Raw genomic sequence first — 15775 nt, 5'->3', positions numbered from 1 at the left:
TAGGTTTTTGCTAAAAAACAAAATAAGTTAAAAAATTTTAAAAAATAAATCCAGACAAAATGTCACATCAAACTCATAATCATTTCATTTTTTTTTCTCACAAACATTACATCCAACTACAAAAAATCCAACTATCTTTCCAAACACAAAAATTGTAACCTCCAAAAATAATCAAAAACTGAAAAAAAAAACCTACTAAAATAATAATTTCCCAAACATCCACTCTATATGCTGAAATTCTTATCCTAGTTTTTCCTATTTGTTAAAATTGACCAAGCAATTTTTCTATCTGTCCATTTCTTATCTGTGCAAATTGCATATATACATTCATAGGTACCTATCTGGCTATATCTTATCTGTGCAAATTACATACATACATTAATTCATACATCCATAGCTATCTGTTCAAAATTATGGAAAGTCATCATCATCATCATGAAGAAGACTTTCCAAATTTGAGCCTTGAACACAGATCTGAGCTCAGATCTAAGTCTTGATTTCAGATCTAAGCCTTGAAATCCTCTCTCTCTCTCTCTCTCTCTCTATATATATATATATATATATATCTGTTAGTTTCAGAGAACACATCCAGATCCTTTTTATCTCTCTATCTGAAGATTTCAAAGAACATACCTCTGTGTTCAACAACAACAACAACAACAACAACAACACACACACACACACACACACAAAAACCCCTCAAAATTCTGTTCTGTGTTTAAGAAAACCTGCCAAACAAGCCTCCTACGCCTCCTAGAGTGTCGCGCGGGGCTGATCTAGAACCTTAGATCGGTATTGAACCTTGGACTGGTCTTGAACCTTAAATCGGTCTTGAAGCTTTCAGATCAAGAGCTCCGTAATCTTGTGGTACTTCTTGATCTCATGAAGAGAAAGAGAAACAGAGAGATGAAGAGGGCTGAGAGAGAGGGCGCTAAGAACTCATAACTCTTGGCTGCCGGTTGCGTCTTGAGTTGAGACACCGCCAGATCCTCCGTCTCTGGCACTACGACACTGTTACGTCAAAGACTTCATCTCTATCTAAGCTTAGTCTCCTCGTTCACGTCCCAGACTGTTTGGCTGGGTCTAGATCTGAGATCTCAGAACTGAATCCAACGACGGTTGTTACGGAGGAGGTGGAGGCTAGGGTTTTGGTGAGGGAGGAGAGCGAGAGAGGGGATGAGGAAGCCACCAGAGAAGGAGTCGTGGAAGTGACGGAGGTCGACAGCGATTGGGGTCGGTGGTGGTGAGGTCAGAGAAGAAGGGGAAAGAGAGATTTGTTGAACGGAGACATTAGCGCTGCAAATAAATTGAGTTGTTCATGAACGAATTTGACTTGATTCGTTAAGGGTTCAGCTCGATTTCTCTCGTTTAGTAAATAAACCCTGATTTCTCTCGTTTAGTAAATAAACCGAACTCGAATTTGTATATTAGGCTCGTTTAATAAACGAGCCGAGTTCGCATAAATTCTGTTCATTTATCTTTATCTAAATTATATAATAAATATATTATTTATATATTATTTAATATATAAATAAATATAAATAATAGTATAAATACATAATTTATATATTAAATAATATAAATTTTTTTTTATTTAAATAATGCCAATAATGTTTAAAAAAAATGTATCAAGTCAAGCTGGGCCGATCTCGAGTTTCATTAATATTAGCGCACCGAATCGATTTCGAGCTCAGTTCCTTATCAAGACGAGTTCAAACTCAATAAACGAACTCTATAAGTAAACGAGTCGAGTTTCGGCTCAACTAAACTTGTCTTGGTTCGTTTTCAACCCTACAAGAGATAAAAGTGTATATATTATATGGCTATTTTGGTCATTTCATAAGAATTTACCCTTTTAGACAAAGAAAATCAACACTTGAATCTTTGGATTTAGAAAATTTAGGGCTAGTTTGGCATGTACTAAATAAGTCAAAAAGTCAAAAAGTCACTATCTTATTTAAGTCACATCATCTTATTTAAATCACATCACCTCTCTAACACATCACATCAAATCTAACCCAAACCCAATCCAAACCCACCAATAAGTCAAAAAGTACACTTTTTTAGGACAGCCCAAACCAACCCTTAATTTCAAACTTCTGGAACGGGCGCCTTTTTTATTATTTCTAGGCTAAGTGTCAGAGTCAGATAATTGTGTGGACCTTCATATTTAGGAAGGGATTATGAACAATCATGTGGCTCTTGATTGGTGATTCGGATTTGAGAAAATTATAAGTGAAAAAATATAGATTAAATTATATTGATCTCTCTTACCATTTAGAGAAACATAACAAGTTTCATAAAAATTTGATATAATTATACATAATTCCTGCAAAATTTTAATTTATATAACACTTATTCTCCTTTTTATCATAAATTTATTCATTGTATGAATAAAAAAAATATTGTTATTATCTCTGTTATATTAAAATGTATATTTTTTCTAGTATATTTTTGTATCTTCATATTATTTTTATTAATTTTGATCTCTTCAATTTTATTAAGAAGGAGTTCAGTATAATAATTGTTACTCAAAAGACAACGTAAGAGGGAGGTGAATTAGGTTTTTACAATTAAAAATAATAATACCCTAATAAAAATTATGGCTAGCACAATAGATTAATATCGTTGATGAAATAAAAATAATTAAAACAAGTGTTCTAACAACGATGCTAATTAATGATTTTAGCACAATAAAAATATGAAATATAGCTGTGGCAATTTAAATAAAATAATGAGATAAGGGAGAGAGAGGCAAACAAATTTATAGCGGTTCGATTTCAACTCGGCCTACGTCCACTCCTCAAGCTTCATTTGAAATTTTCCACTATTCTCTAGCGTCATAGGGTGCTAACAACTTTTTCACAGATGGAGCAATTCTCTACGGATTTTATACAGACTTTCTAAATCAAGAACACTGAGTGTACTACACTCTTACAAGGTTAAAAAGAAGGTGTTTTTGCTTTCACAGAAAGTTATAAGAATTATCTCTCAAAGATATATATAAAAATGATACTCTGATTTTTCTGTAAACCTCACACAAGAAAAATGGGCTTAAAGCTATACGTCTCAATGTATAATTTTTGAAAGATGATGTAAACAAAAATTGAAGAACACTTTTCAGAGAATAGATATGAGTGATTATAGATCAAAGAATATTTTTTGATTTTTTTGTGTAACTTGTTTACATTAGAGGTTTTGGTATATATAATGAAACTTATAACCATTTATAGTCGTTGTATTTATTTGAATTTATAACCGTTTATAGCCGTTGTATTCATTTGAATTTATAGCCGTTTATAGCCATTGTATTCATTTGAATATTTTCCACTCCATCATTACTAATTTGAATATCTTTCACTTGAACCTTTTGGCCTTCTATTGTTCTAGGTTATTTGAACCTTTTGGTCTGCTGCTGTGTTGGTCTGTTTGAACCTCTGTTTTTTGGTTGTTCGAACCTTTTGATTTAATCAAATATTAAATATATTGTAACAACATTTAGAATAAAGGTTTAGGTGAGAAATAATGGGACAAAATAAATTTTGATTCTATTTTTCTTTTTCGCATAAATTAAAACATAATTAAATAAATCATCAAAATAAATTGTGATTCTATTTTTCTCTTCCAAATAAATTAAAACATAATTAAATAAATCATCAAAATAAATAAGTCTAACAATATTAAAATTATAAAATTTATTAGTATATATATATATTTAAAACTTTAAAAGAAATTAGTACAATTTTTTCAAAATTATAACATTATGAGCCTAACATTGTGGATGTTTGGAAAGTTGTTATTTTAGTAGATTATTTTAGTTTTTAGTTATTTATGGCACCGTTTGGCAAGAGCTAAACAGGGATTTTTTGGCTATTTTAGCCACAAAAGACAAAATAAACTATTTTAGCCACAAAAAATAAAATATCACATTAAACCCATAATCATTACATTATTCTTTCACAAAAAAAACCAAAAAAGTCAAAAAATCAAAAAGCCTTTCCCAAACCAAACTTTTTAGCCCAGGCTAAAACAGCCAAAAAAAACTAAAAAGCCAAAAAGTCAACCTGCTTCCCAAACGGAGTAGGCTAAAATTTTTATATTTGAAAAAATGATTGGATCAATTTTCATAGTTTGATGTGATGTTTATGAGAAAAAAGTGAAATGATTATGATTTTAATGTGATATTTTATCTCATTAACTATTTTAGTCTATTTTATATTTTTTTATAAATTTTAACCTAAACCAAGTTACAATTTTTCCTGCTAAACACTTCCATTGTTAAATTATGGGGGCGTTTGGCAAAGGGTTTTTTATGATTTATTGAATTAAAATTCACAAATGACTTAAAATAATTAATACGACAAAATATCATATTAAATTTAAAATTATTTTATTTTTTCTTTTATAAACATCACATTTAATTATAAAAAATTAAATTATTTTTTAAATATAAAAATTTTAATCTACTAAAATAATTAAAAATTAAAATAATCTACTAAAATAACAACCTCTTAAACACCCGCTATATAACTTTTCGATTATTATGGTGTGGTGAGGGGGACAAACCACAGTGTCATGATCTAACACATTTGCAGGGGGTACTGTGTGATGAAAGCTGATGAATACAAACACAAAGACAAGAGCTGAATGGTACCCCCTTTGATATGTTATGTCTGCTCTTTTCTCTCTCTCTCTCTCTGTCTCTCTATCTCTCTCACTTACAGAAAAGAAAGGAAAGGAAAGAAAAAAAAAAAAAAAAACCACACGCTTCTCGAGAAATTCGATCTAAACAGATGACACGAGAGTGGGGGGTGAGGGTGGTGGTGGGTACTAGTCTAGAGAATCTTTTTCTTCTGTGCCATTATTCTACGCTACACCGTTACACCTACTTTTATTTATTATTATATACTCTTTATTATATTTTTAGTGGTAATATGGTATTTTGTTATTCCATATTATGATTTGAAGTAATTTCAGGTCATTTATATATCAAATCGGAATGGGTTATGAGGTTAATAATATTTGGTTATGATCCATAAATTACAACATATAAAGGTTTTTGAAATTAATTTTTTTATTTTTAAAAATAAAAAATTTATTTTAAAAAATATTTAAAAATTAATTCTTGTGGTCATGTGAGAGTATCTCCAACGTTTAACTTTTTTTTTTCTTCATCAAATTTAAGTAAAAAATTGAGTAAAACTTTCATATAATATCGCGTGTTCCAACGAAGCAATATGAGATTTCATCAAGCCATTGTTCGATCGGAGGGATGTTCGGTCAGTCAATTGGCTAGTGTAATTTTTTCAAATTTTGAAATAGATTTTTGCAATGAGGTAGTCAATCGGAGGACAACAGATCAGACATTCGGCCGGTCGTCTGGTGATCATGTGTGCTCTGCATCTCCAATGGCTATATATAGTAAATTGATGAAAAATACAACTATTCTCAATTTGATAAAAAGTTTAAGATATCTTGGATTTGATACTAATTTGATGTAAACATTGAAACAACAAAAGTCTACGCAAATTTGATGAAAGAAAATGTGAGGCGTTGGAGACGCGTTGAGTCATCACGAAAAAATCATTCAAAAGAAAAACTTTTAGTGAATTTTTTTTTTTTTGAAAATATCACTAGTAAATACACTTTAAAAAAACAAAATAATTTCATGTCAAAATGTTTAAGTTTTGAGACGAAAACCAATAAGACAGTAATTTGCTATTTATGTCTAATTTCATTGCTAAAAAGTGATTTTATCCTTAGATTTCCCTCCCCCCCTCCCCTCCCCTCCCCTCCCCCTCTTAAACCTTAATTTGTTGTAGTGTATATAAAAATTTTGTTATAATCTATGGTATTTTTTTTTGTTACAAACTTAATCATGTCTAGTTATGAATTATAATGATATTGGTTATAAATCAAATTAATGAATATATCAAAAATTATTGGCACATAATTTTGAGTTGCTCACGTGGCTTAGGTGGTTAATCGAGATGCTACGTGGGTAGTTTTGATTTGCCAAGGTATGAGTAGATCGAACCAAAATTCGAGATAATCGGAAAAGGACAAGAGTCTTAGTTGGTGACATGCTCTCTATTTGAATTAGTGAGGACTCTTGAGAGAGTTAATCTTAATATAAATTGGAAGAATCCTTGATAAATCATATCCTTGAAAGGTATATAGGAATTCTATAAAGTAAGACTTATAGAAGATGATGAAACTATTTATTATATAAGGAAGATACCTTGTGAGTTTAAGGTACGTTTTTACTTCTGAGTTTTTGTGTTTAAGTTTATTATCTTTGTGAGATTTGTTGACTAACTTGATTGCTAGAGTATCTTGGGTGGACCAGCAACCGGTCTTGGTGTTTGTCATTGCGTGTGGTTAGATTCATCTAGTGCACATCCTCTTCTACTTAATTTCCAAAATCTCAAAGAAAAAAATCTAATTTGATTGTGAGGTATTATTTCAACATCCACACAAATAATATATATATAGTGTGGGTGCTGATTTCTGACCACACTGCCAAATAGGAACTCAGCAGGAGAACACAGACAGAATAGATCACATCCAAACAACCTGTCACAGAAAGATAAGACTCCGGCGGTGGTTCGTTCACCTAGGGGCACTCCGACGATCAAGTCAATACTCAGTTATCTCTCAAAGATAGCAAATAGTGATTAACTCACTAGCCAGAATACAAAAAACATACATTAGACCCACAAGGGGGTCTTACTTTTATAGCCAGCACTAACCTAATCCCTATAGAAGTCTAACTTCAATGGACTTTGGCTCAATGCTCATCTTGGACTCTTAGCTGGATAGAGATAAACTCCCTAAGAGCTTTATCTTAATCTATACTAAGGTCCTTCCCAGTTTTAGGACTCCTGTCCCTTATCCGCTCATCTCGGATTCCGGTATCTCCACGGATAATCTCGGCCTAGCCGAGATCACCTCGGCGTCATGACCAAGACATGTGGCACCTTGGCTGACACTTCGGCGTCACCTTCACCACGTGTTGTCACTCAAAAAATATGTCCCCACAACTGCCCTCTAAGTCTCATTATCTCAGCATCCTGAGGTGATGGAACTTACATCGTTTGTCCACATAGTACGTCGGCTAAGACTTACTCCATCCTTCATGATCGAGATCATTACACGTCGATTTCACATGACCAAGACTCTATAGTCAACCTTATCAATGACCAAGAATCAAGAACCAAGTTCTTCGAGTTCCTTAACCGAGATCGCTCTTCTAGCCGAGGTTTTTGCTTCATTAAATCAAGAACTCCAAGAGTTCTATCTGCGCATGAGCTGTCACACACGGTTTTCTTAACCGTTTTCGCCACATGTATTTCTCTCATTGATTCGTACCTAACACGCATTATCAGGTCGCATCGCTTCTACGTGTGCCGTCTGACAGACACGTAGTCCAAGGCAGATCATTATGGTTTGTCGCCCTTTCGAATTTTTAACAAAAACAGTTTCTCTTTCTCTGTCGTTTCACTTTTGCAAAAAATTCAATCTCCATCGTTTCACAAATTCTCTCTCTCCAAACTTTCATTCTCGAACTGCCATTAATGTTTCTTCAAAGCTCTACAGTCGTGCTTCATCTCTTCTGGTGAACTCTTCATTGCCTGGTTGCAGTCGTCATTTTCATCTAATTTCGGCAAACCTCAAACCAGTGTCTACGTTTTCGGCCTCATTCAGTAAGTTCTTAACTTTTTTCTCTTTAACTTCAGTCTTCTATTGATCTGAATAGGTTCCTTCTTAGCCAAATGTCTATTCTCAACCATGTTCTTTTATGTTTTTCTTGCTGACGTCTAGATTCTAGTCTTTGATTTCTTGTTTCCGCATAAATTTTGGTTTGGGATTTGATAGAAATCGTATTCTTAGAAAAAACTGAACCAAAACCCCCCTTAGATCCGAGAAAACCCTAGAAGCTGCTAGATTAGGGTTTAGCCGAGGTCATCTCAAACCCATATCAAATTTTCTCTCCTAAACTGTGCACCAATCCACCCCAAGCCGACATCATGAGAATGTTTAGGTGGAGCGTAGACACCCCAGAAAAAATAGAGTATTTCTGTCGAGAGTTCTCCATCCTAGCCGATGTTCACCTTTGGTTGGCTGGGGAAGAGGACTCCATCATGCCTAATGGAGACTCCATGCCTTTTCCTGTTGTTGCATTCATCGAATGTGGACATCGGTTTTCCCTTGACACTCTCTTTCAAGAATTCCTTCACTACTACAAACTTAACCCTATGCAACTCGCCATAAACTCCTATAGGGTCATCAATGGCATAATTGAACTAGCACACTGAGAAAAAGCTAGGATTACCTTAGCCGACATCTAATTCTGCTACACCATATGTGGCCTTAAATCTAAAAAAGGCTATATATACTACCTCTAGCCCAGATCCACCGCCTTCAAACTAATAGCCGACCTCCCAAATTCATCGTCTCGGGCAACTAGGAGTTCTCATCTAATAACGACCTCCATCTCTATCCACTGAGCCGAACAATGTTTAAAGAGGGTGATGGTAAGGACTGAGTCATTCTTCTAATCATATTTCTGTTAGGACTTGTCAACTTGATATATCTTCATCTAAATACTTTTGTCTTCTTATTCTTTTTTGCAGCTCTTCCCCAGCTGGCAAAGGGATTTCGGCAATCATTCATTCCCAATTGAGATCTAAAGAGGCTACTAGATCTCTCTGTGCAAAAGTGCAAGGCACTTTTTCTACTAAACTATTTTTCAACTTACAAGTCGGCCCTGCCTGATGTCCCTTGAAAGAGAAAATCTTCACCTTCTATAACATCTCTCCCTGTTGCTTCATCGCCAAGGCCTGATCAAGCCTCAACTTCTGATCCAGCGGAGCAGCCATCAATATCTACTCCCCAACTGATTCCTCTAGCCCAATGCCATCGCCGACGTCCAGCTCCACTCTTTGCTCTCGCAAGCAGAACTCGTAGCCATAAACGCCAAAACACTGAGGCGTCGGCTTACGATCCAGCAAACCCACCTACTGTACTTCCAGCAATCCGCTTTGGCACCAAAGTCACTGTAGCCGCCACTGCTGAAGAGATGGGCCAAAAACTAGCCATTGTTGAGGATCTCCTTGTTGATATCCCCAAGGTCATGACGGTATAATTCTCGTCTTTTCCATCCCAAACAAAGCCAAAGCCAAAAGGTTGAAGAAGGCCAAGGCCAAGGCAAAGTAACTCAAATTGACTCTGAGGATATTGTGCCAATTTCAAAATTGGCCGAGGTAGAGAAGAGTCAAACGGACGCTGAGAAAAGGCCAGTTGAGGTTGATGTACCTGATTCCCAACCGCCCAAAAGGCCAATGTCTGACCAAGTTGAGGGTAGCCAAAGCTTCCCTTGCAATATGACTTGGGCCCTCGAGGTCATGGTGGATGACAGACCCCTGACAGCCGGTGACAGCGCAATGAATCTTGAAGTCGGCGTAGCCCTGTCAACGGTTGTTCTTTTACCAGAAGACATGAACCGTATGGCCGAGTTGCATGAATATGAAAACTTCGCCCTTATGATGCAGCACTCGGTCTTGGTAAGCCTCTTTCTTACTCTTTTGTAATATTTCTATACTTAGTCAAAATTTCACTAATCTATTTTACTTCTATGCAGGCCATCCAGCATGCTCACTCTTACGCTGTCAAGACCGAGATGATAAGGAAGGAGTTGGTAAAGAAGATAAAAAAAAGCTTCCAAGCTCCTCGCCTCACTCAATCAAGCTGAGGCCAACAATCGAGCTTTGCTGGATCAAGCCAAGGCTTCCAAAGCTGCTCGAGATTTGGCCGAGGAAAAAGCAAAAAAGGCTGATACTGAAGTCGAGGCCGCCAGAGGCAATCTAGAGGCTGCCAAGGCCAAGGCAAAGGCAGCCGATTTAGAGGCCATGCTTCAAGAGGCACTTGACTCAAAGGAAGTTGAGGTCAAGGAGGCCGATGAGAAAGCTTTTGAAGAAAGGCAAACCACCATCCGAGATCAATACAAAGGGCCAATCAACCTGGCTTGTAACCGAGGTTATTACCTTGATTAGAAAGCGGCGCTCAATAAGTTAGCTGTTCCTATGGATTCTAACCTCCGAGACATCAGTCAACTTTAAGTGCCTTTTCTTCCAGAGCCCAAGGACTCTAGCGATGAAGTCGATGAAGATGATGTCGAGGGTGGTGAAGTTGACGAAATAGAGGAGGAGGCTGCCATTGATACCAAGTGTCCCACCCTCAATGAGCAAATAGACTTGACTCAAGATTAGGAGGGTGACTTGGTTTCCAAGGGTGTCTCTCCTAAACCAACCACCTCTGAGGCTGAGGTCCAGTGCGTCGAAAGGAGTCTGGATCAAACTTTGCTAGAAATAGATGCCAAGATAGCAACCGAAAAGAATGCAACACCGCTAGCCGAGGTTGAGATATCACAGACCAATCCTAGTACTTAGGATATTTCATCTTTTCTTTATACTCTTTCTTCTTTCAGTTGTATTTTGTTTTGTCTGAACAATGTAACTTCATATTTGGCTGATATGATCCTTTTGTAATTGAACAAGTAATCTTTCTTGAATGCAAGTCTCCTCCTTTCTTCTAAGTGTTAAATGTTTGTAGCCTTTACTGCTTTCTTTCATGCCTTTCATGTTTCTATACTTAGAATATTTTTGTATTACTTCAAAGTATACCTTTAACTGTATAATAACTCTGGGGTATAATACCTCAGATACAAATCTTGACTGCTTGCCTTGGCCAACCAATGGCACACCTCGACAAACACTCAAAAATATAAAAAAATATTTTTGCAAGTGTTTATTCAGTATTTCTTTTTACTTTCGCATACTATCCTCTATCAAGACTTCTTCCTTCTACCATTTCCAAGCCTGGCAACCTGGTTGGCCATCTCGGCAATTATGTATCTTTAATATTTTTTCCAATATAACCTCGGCGAACTTCAACTTGTAAATTTTTTTTGAAATTTCAACAAGTGTTAAGCCCATTCTGACTTGTAAATTTTGTCTATAAAATTTTAACAAGTCCCAAGCACTTCAAATTTTCAAGTTTATTCATCATTCTCTAGCTCTCTACCCCCTAATGTGAACCTAAGTTTCACTTATGTTCATATTAAGCACGTATAGTCTTTCGCCGAAGTCAGATTCAAACAAAGACTAGCCGAGGTTCTCAACCTTGGTTTCTCTGTTAATCTATCTGAAATGCACTTAGTCCCATTCTAAGTTTAATTCTGCCGATATGGCAAGTCTAGTTTCAATTCAACTTAGTTCAACTCTATTATATACAAGTATAATTCAACTTTTCCATATAATAACTCTAAGTTATTCATCATGTTTTAATCAGAAATATCACCAACTTAGTTCAACTCTATTATATACAAGTACAATTTAATTCTGCCATATAATAAGTCTAAGTTACTCATCATGTTTCAATCAAAAACATCGCAAACTTAGTTCAACTTTATTATATGCAAGTAAAGTTTAACTTTGCCATATAATAAGTCTAAGTTATTCATCATGTTTCAATCAGAAACATCGTCAACTTAGTTCAACTCTATTATATGCAAGTACAATTAACTCTCCAATATAATAAGTCTAAGTTATTCATCATGTTTCAATCAGAAACATCGCCATAGTACTAGTCAGTTCAATCACACAAATTTCAAATTCTTAAAAAATCAGGCTAAAATTTTATTACTACCTTAGTTAATAAAATTATGACATAAACTTCGAAAAAAAAAAAGTCTAATGATAGAAAAACTTCAAGTTGCAAGCATTCCAAGGTCTTGGCAGCTCTTTGCCTTCACTGTCCTCAACCCGCTATGCCCCATTACCGGCGACCGTGATGATTCTATAAGGCCCCTCCCAATTTGGACCCAACTTGCCCTCCTTAGGATTCTTCTTGTGTCCAACCACTTTCCTTAGCACCAGGTCTCCAACTTTGAACTCTCTTAGGTTGACCTTCTTGTTATAAGTCCTAGCAAGTTGTTGCTGGTATGCCCCCACCTGAATTGCTCCTCTTTCCCTTTTCTCCTTAAATAGGTCTAGATGTCGAGCCAGGAATGCCTTGTTAGTCCCATTCTCTGCTCCTTGGGTTCTGATCCCTGGGATGCCGACTTCCAGTGGGATTACTGATTTTGTGCCATAAGCCATGGCAAATGAGGATTCCCCAGTTGATCTTCTTGGTGTAGTCTGATATGCCCAAAGTACATTGGGCAATTTTTTCACCTATTTCCCTATTGCTGCCTCCAGCCTCTTTTTGATCCCATCCAAGATAATCTTATTTGATGTTTCTGTCTGACCATTGCTCTGAGGAAAACTTAGAGTAGAGTAATAGTTCTTGATTTTGTACTTTGCACAGAAGCTCTTGATTAGCTTACTGTCAAACTGCGTACTATTGTCTGCTATTATTGCCCTTGGGATTTGTACGGGGAGGAAATAATTCTCCTCTTATAATCCTGTTGACCAAGTCCACGCTCCTCCGTACGACGTCGCTTTATCACCTGAAAACACAAACGTGAGCTAGCCGGCGGGTGTGTGCCGGAAACCTCTCCGATGCCTAAGTCAGTAAGCTTGACAAATAGACAAAGTTTTATGTTCTCAGAAAGAATTGTGTTCAATTACCTCCTCCAAGGTGGTGCTTGTGAGCTTTTATAGGTTTCGAGTGGCATAATCCTAGTAGGACTTTTATTTCTCCATGCAGAGTCCTCCTAGGATTCATACTACCAAGGATAATGCTTATCCTTTTACACCCCCCCCCCCCCACTGCTTAAACCAAGTGGGATGGTTTTCTCCATGGCCGAACTACCATTTGACCGAAGCAAAACTGGCAATGCTGAGCCACAAAGTGAGCCGAACTATCCTTAGTTCAGCCCCTCCCTTTACTCTTCCTTATATCGGTTTCTCATCTGTTCATCCCAGTGTGTTTGGACCGAACCAACGACTCTCGACCGGTATAACTCCCAGACCGGTACACCTCTAAGGCCGACATAACTTCAAGGCCGGTCAAACTTCAAGTTGCTCCCTGACCGAAGTAACTTTATGATTCCTGAACCGAAGTAAATTTACCTCCCTGGGCTGGAATAACTTTGTTTCTCCTAGGCCGGAGTAACCTTGCTCTCCTGGGCCGGAGTACCAATTACGGCCTTTTTACTTAGTCCTTTGCACTTTGGGCCTCAAAGCCCAATCACGCAGCTCGGCCCAATTCTTCCCAAAAATTACCCTCTCAGGATCCTAAACCTGGTGATGATGTTCTTCCATATGAAGTTCTTTACATTAATATCCCGAATCTTCGCAAGGGGTTCAACTTCTACCCACTTTGTGAAATAATCAGTTGCTACTAGCAGAAACTTTCTTTGCCCAGTTGCTTGGGGTAGTTGTCTAACAAGATTCATGCCCCACTGGGCAAATGGCCAAGGGCTGGATACTAGGTTCAAATTTGCTGCTGGTTGATGTATCAAAGTGCAAACCTTTGATACTTCTCACACTTCTTGACATATGCTTCAACATCCTTCTACATGTAGGCCACCAATACCCTTTAGTAATGGCCCTATGAGCAAGTGATCTGCCTCTAGCATGGCTACCACATACCCTTTCATGTATTTCATACAAGAAGTCTTTAATCTGGGAGGGGTGTACACACTTCAAAAGGGGGCCAGTAAAGGACCTTCTGTAGAGATGTCCTTCTGCTATTAGGCTAAACCTTGCCGACTTCAGTCTGGTCTTGTGCGCCACTTTGCGACCATCTGGCAATTATTGCATCCATCCAACTTGGACCCATCTCCACACGCATTGCTTCATACTCTGTGATTAGTGGTTCCACACTTGGGCCTGACAAATAATCAACCATTATTGTCCTTGCTTCTCCTGATTTCATTATACTAGCCAGGTTAGTCAAGGCATCGACATCGCTGTTGTCGCCAAGGCATCGACATCGTTGTTGTCATCTCGGCTAACTTGCTGTAGTCGGCAGTCCTGAAACAAGGCTAATAGTCTAACAACCTCTTTGACATAGGCTATCATTCTTTCATCTTGGGCTACATATTTGCATGTTGCCTAGTTCATAATAAGCTGGGAGTCACAGAAGACTACCACCTCGTCAGCTTCCATTGCTGCTGCCAACTTCAATCCTACGATCAGTGCTTTATATTTTGCTTCATTGTTTGAAGCCTTAAACCCTAATCGAATAGATTGTTCTAATCTTTGCCCATCTGGCGATACAAGCACTACTTCTGCCCCCGTTCCTTGACGGTTTGAACTCCCATCAACAAACAGCCAGAAGGAGTCGCCGATGTAAATGTCACAGGGCTTGAGTTTTTCTTCTTTCTTTTGCTCTGTTATTAGGTTTTTCATTCCCAGCTGGGTCTTTTTTTGTTCTTCTGGACACCCTAAGCCGCGGCTCATCGGAGCTCGACGTGGGATGGCTTTAGGTGTGAACTCGGCCATAAAGTCGGCCAAAACTTGGCCCTTAATTGCTGTTCTAGGCCTAAATTCCAGGTCGTATTGACCCAGTACTACTGCCCATCTGGCTACCCTGCCTGTCAGATCTCCTTGTTGTAGTATGGACTTTAAGGAGTACTCAGTTAATACCACAATCTTGTGGTCTTGGAAATAATGGTTCAACTTTTTGGAGGCCATCATTAAGGCCAATGTCAATTTCTCTAGGGGTAAATACCTGGTTTTTGCGTCTGCTAGGGTTTTACTCACATAGTATACTGCCCTTTGTTCTCACTTCTCTTCTCTGATTACCACTGCACTCACTGTATGCTCCAAAACCGCCAAGTATAAGAACAGTTTCTCTCCGGGTACTAGATTTGAGAGAATTGGAGTTGTGGTCAAGTACCTTTTCAAGTCAGCCAAGGCGACTTCACATTCCTCTGTCCACAAGAAATTTGTGGCATTTTTCAATAGACTGAAAAATGGTTTATACTTATCTAAACTTCTGCTTATAAATTTGTTCAAGGCTATGCCCTTCCAGTCAACATCTGCACTTTTACTGACGTTGGGCTTTTCAAATCCAGGATGGCTTTAATTTGATCTAGGCTTGCCTCAATGCCCCTTCTGGTAACCAAGTATTCCAAGAACTTTCCAGACCCAACTCCAAATGCACATTTCGAAGCATTGAGTCGGAGTCGATATGTTCTAAAGATGTTGAAAACTGCCTTCAAGTCAGCTAGATGATCTTCGAGTTCTTTGGTCTTAACGACCATGTCATCAATGTATACTTCCACTATTTTGCCAATCAGATGTCTAAACATCTTGGTCACTAACCTCTGGTATGTTGCTCTTACATTTTTCAACCCAAAAGACATCACTCTGTAGCAATACAGCCCTTTTGGGGTGATAAATGTAGTATTCTCTTCATCAGGGGTATATTGTTATTTGATGGTACCCCCTATAAGCGTCCTGGAGCTCATCCTTCCATGCCCTGAAGTGGCATCCACTAACTGATCGATCTTGGGGGGCGGGAAACTGTCTTTGGGATAAGCTTTATTCAGGCTAGTGAAGTCTACACAGACCTTCCACTTCCCATTCTTCTTTTTCACAACTACAGTGTTGGACAGCCAAGTAGGGTAGTTTACCTCATGAATGGCTCTGGCCTCCAAGTCCACTTCTTCTTCGACTGCCTTCACATGGACCAACGTCGGCCTCCTTGCTCGCTGAATGACAGGTTTGGCTGACCGGTCTACATTTAGTCTGTGGCAAGTGACCTCGGGATCAACGCCAGGCATCTTGTATACCGTCCAGGCAAACATCTCTGTGTTTGC

This window comes from Camellia sinensis, chromosome 12 (assembly GCF_055761805.1).
Source record: "Camellia sinensis isolate YWXY chromosome 12, ASM5576180v1, whole genome shotgun sequence".
Taxonomy (NCBI): Eukaryota; Viridiplantae; Streptophyta; class Magnoliopsida; order Ericales; family Theaceae; genus Camellia; species Camellia sinensis.
Note: the sequence above shows the minus strand (reverse complement) of the source record.